The sequence below is a fragment of the Arachis ipaensis genome, chromosome B6 (genome assembly GCF_059453495.1).
Source record: "Arachis ipaensis isolate K30076 ecotype BB chromosome B6, ASM5945349v1, whole genome shotgun sequence".
Lineage (NCBI taxonomy): Eukaryota > Viridiplantae > Streptophyta > Magnoliopsida > Fabales > Fabaceae > Arachis > Arachis ipaensis.
The window spans coordinates 118312003-118316652 of NC_142441.1; the positions used below are offsets into that span (position 1 = coordinate 118312003).

The window sequence follows — 4650 nt, forward strand, 5'->3', positions numbered from 1 at the left end:
TCACTTATGTATTTTCAACGGTAGAGTTTCTACACTCCATAGATTAAGGTGTGGAGCTCTGCTGTTCCTCAAAGATTAATGCAAAGTACTACTGTTTTCTATTCAATTCTTCTTATTTCTCTTCTAAGATATCCATTCGCACCCAAGAACGTGATGAAGGTGATGATTATGTGTGACGCTCATCATCCTTCTCCCTTATGAACGCGTGCCTGACAAACACTTCTGTTCTACATGAATTAAGCTAGAATGAGTATCTCTTAGATCTCCTAACCAGAATCTTCGTGGCGTAAGCTAGAATGATGGCGGCATTCAAGAGAATCCGGAAGGTCTAAACCTTGTCTGTGGTATTCTGAGTAGGATTCAATGATTGAATGACTGTGACGAGCTTCAAACTCGCGAGTGCTGGGCGTTAGTGACAGACGCAAAAGGAGGGTGAATCCTATTCCAGCACGATCGAGAACCGACAGATGAATAGCCGTGCCGTGACAGGGTGCGTGAGCATATGATTCACTGAGAGGAGGGGATGTAGCCACTGACAACGGTGATGCCCTTGCATACAGCCAGCCATGGAAAGGAGTAAGACTGATTGGATGAAGATAGCAGGAAAGCAGAGGTTCAGAGGAACGAAAAGCATCTCCATTCGCTTATCTGAAATCCCTGCCAATGAATCTACATAAGTATCTCTATCCCTTTTATTGTTTATTTTAATCTAATAAAGTATCATGTTTAAATCCGCCTGACTGAGATTTACAAGTTGACCATAGCTTGCTTCAAGCCAACAATCTCTGTGGGATCGACCCTTACTCACATAAGGTTTATTACTTGGACGACCCAGTACACTTGCTGGTTAGTTGAACGGAGTTGTGTCCACACATAGTAAAGAGCCATAATAATGATTCCATACAATAACAAAGAGTACTACATTAATGTGATCACAATTTCGTCCACCAAGTTTTTGGCGCCGTTGCCGGGGATTGTTTGAGTTTGGACAACTGACGGTTCATCTTGTTGCTCAGATTAGGTAATTTTCTTTTTATTTTATTTTCAAAAATTTTTCAAAAATATTTCTAAAATTTTCTCATCTGTTTTCGAAAAAAAATAATAACAATATTTTCAAAAAAAAAATGTTTTCAAAAATAAATGATTCTATGGTTTCAGAATTTTTAAGAATGAATTCTAGCGTTTCATGAAGCATGTTGAAGCCTGGCTGGCTGTAAAGCCATGTCTCAATCCTTATACCCAAGAGAAGAGCTTCTTTATCTTTCTTAGCCAATTGGCTGTTGAATGTAAGGAATGTCAGGCGTGTCATGTCTGAGTTACATACTAAAGCTTGGCTGGCTATTGAGCCATGCCTGACCCTCTGATTGGAGCTTTAGAGCATAAGATTCCTGGAATTCATATTAAAAATTTTGGAATCCTTTTTTTCTTTTTCAAAAGAATTTTTCGAAAAATATAAAATAAAAAAAAATTTAGAAAATCAAAAAAATCAAAAATATTTTTCTGTTTCTTGTTTGAGTCTTGAGTCATATCATAAGTTTGGTGTCACTTGCATATGCATCTTGCATTTTTTCGAAAATTTCATGCATTCATAGTGTTCTTCATGATCTTCAAGTTGTTCTTGGTAAGTCTTCTTGTTTGATCTTGATGATTTTTTTTTTGTTTTGTGACTTTTCATGTTTATCATATGCATTCTTGAATTCTTAGTGCTTAAGCATTAAAGAATTCTAAGTTTGGTGTTTGGCATGTTTTATTTGCATTAAAAATTTTTCAAAAGTGTCTATGATGTTCATCTTGACATTCATAGTGTTCTTGGTGTTCATCTTGACATTCATAGCATTCTTGCATTCATCACATGTTTTGATCTAAAAATTTCATGCATTGCATAATTTTCATGTTTTTCTCTTGCATCATAAAAATTCAAAAATCAAAAAAATATCTTTCCCTTTTTCTCTCATCAAATTCGAAAATTGAAGTTGACTTTTTCAAAAATTTTTAAAATCAAGTTGTTTCTTATGAGTCAAATCAAATTTTCAAATTTGAAAATCTTATCTATTTTAAAAATCAAATCTTTTTCAAAAACTAATTTCTATCATATCTTTTCAAAAATATCTTCTTATCTTATCTTTTTCAAAAATATCTTTTCAAAATATCTTTTCTAACTTCCTAACTTCTTATCTTTTCAAAATTTGTTTCAACCAACTAACTAACTTTTTGTTTGTTTCTTAACTTTTTCAAAACTACCTAACTAACTCCCTCTCTCTAATTTTCGAAAATATCTCCCCTCTTTTTCAAAAATTTCTTTTTAATTAACTAATTATTTTTATTTGTTTTATTTTTATTTAAAAAAAAAATTTCGAAAAATACTAACAAATTTTCAAAAACCAAATTTCAAAAATCACTAACTCCTTTTCAAAAAAATTTTCGAAAATTATACCTCCCCCATCCTATTCTATTTATTCATTCATATCCTAACATCTCATCTCACATCTCTTCCATTCTCACAGTTGTGTTTCTTCCTTTATATTACATTCTTTGTCTCCCCCTCTTCTTCCACTCACACAGGGATCCATATACTGTGGTATAAAGGATCTCTATTATTATCATTATTTTCCTGGCCATTCTTCCTTGTCATATGAGCAGGAGCAAGGATAAGAACATTCTTGTGGAAGCAGATCCAGAACCTGAAAGGACTCTGAAGAAAAAAATTAAGAGAAGCTAAAATACAACAATCCAGAGATAACCTTTCAGAAATTTTCGAACAGGCAGAGGAGATGGCAGCCGAAAATAATAATAATGTAAGGAAGATGCTTGGTGACTTTATTGCACCTAATTCCAATTTACATGGAAGAAGCATCTCCATTCCTGCCATTGGAGCAAACAACTTTGAGCTGAAACCTCAATTAGTTTCTCTGATGCAGCAGAACTGCAAGTTTCATGGACTTCTATCTGAAGATCCTTTTCAGTTCTTAACTGAATTCTTGCAGATATGTGATACTGTTAAGACTAATGGAATAGATCCTGAAGTCTACAGGCTCATGCTTTTTCCTTTTGCTGTAAGAGACAGAGCTAGATTATGGTTGGATTCTCAACCCAAAGACAGCCTGAACTCTTGGGATAAGCTGGTCACGGCTTTCTTAGCCAAGTACTTTCCTCCTCAAAAGCTGAGCAAGCTTAGAGCTGATGTTCAAACCTTCAGACAGAAAGAAGGTGAATCTCTTTATGAAGCTTGGGAAAGATACAAACAGTTGACCAAAAAGTGTCCTTCTGACATGCTTTCAGAATGGACCATCCTGGATATATTCTATGATGGTCTGTCTGAGTTATCTAAGATGTCACTGGATACTTCTGCAGGTGGATCCATTCACCTAAAGAAAACGCCTGCAGAAGCTCAAGAACTCATTGACATGGTTGCTAATAACCGGTTCATGTACACTTCTGAAAGGAATCCTGTGAATAATGGGACGCCTATGAAGAAGGGAGTTCTTGAGGTTGATACTCTGAATGCCATATTGGCTCAGAATAAAATATTGACTCAGCAAGTCAATATGATCTCACAGAGTCTGCATGGAATGCAAGCTGCATCCAACAGTACTCAAGAGACTTCTTCTGAAGAAGAAGTTTATGATCCTGAGAACCCTGCAATAGCAGAGGTAAATTACTTAGGTGAACCGTATGGAAACACCTATAACTCAACATGGAGAAATCATCCAAATTTCTCATGGAAGGATCAAAAGCCTCAACAAGGCTTTAATAATGGTGGAAGAAACAGGTTTAGCAATAGCAAACCTTTTCCATCATCAACTCAGCAACAGACAGAGAACTCTGAACAAAATGCTTCTAATTTAGCAAATCTAGTCTCTGATCTATCTAAGGCCACTGTAAGTTTCATGAATGAAACAAGATCTTCCATTAGAAACCTGGAAGCACAAGTGGGCCAGCTGAGTAAAAGGATCACTGAAATCCCTCCTAGTACTCTCCCAAGCAATACAGAAGAAAATCCAAAAGGAGAGTGCAAGGCCATTGACATAAGTGCCATGGCCGAACCTGTGAGGAGAGGAGAGGACGTGAATCCCAAGGAGGAAGACCTCCAGGGACGTCCAGTGATCAATAAGGAGCTTCCCTCTGGGGAACCAAAGGACTCTGAGGCTCATCTAGAGACCATAGAGATCCCATTGAACCTCCTTATGCCCTTCATGAGCTCTGATGAGTATTCCTCTTCTGAAGAGAATGAGGATGTTACTGAAGAGCAAACTGCCAAGTTTCTTGGTGCAATCATGAAGCTGAATGCCAAATTATTTGGCATTGATGCTTGGGAAGTTGAACCTCCCTTGTTCATCAATGAACTAAGTGATCTGGATCAACTGACATTGCCTCAGAAGCGACAGGATCCTGGAAAGTTCATAATACCTTGTACCATAAGCACCATGATCTTTAAGGCTCTGTGTGACCTTGGTTCAGGAATAAACCTCATGCCCCTCTCTGTAATAGAGAAACTGGGAATCTATGGGGTGCAAGCTGCTAAAATCTCACTAGAGATGGCAGACAACTCAAGAAGACAGGCTTATGGACAAGTAGAAGATGTATTAGTAAAGGTTGAGGGCCTTTACATACCTACTGATTTCATAGTCCTGGATACTGGAAAGGAAGAGG

The 4650-nt window shown here is 36.9% G+C and overlaps 1 non-coding gene across 1 annotated transcript; it reads right to left on the reverse strand.

Moving 5' to 3' along the window:
• Positions 1-3167: 3167 nt before the first annotated feature.
• On the reverse strand, positions 3168-3275 carry LOC148562454 (small nucleolar RNA R71). Its single transcript, XR_015888305.1, has one exon. It is a non-coding gene; the product is annotated as a small nucleolar RNA R71 (small nucleolar RNA).
• Between the last annotated feature and the right edge of the window lie 1375 nt (positions 3276-4650).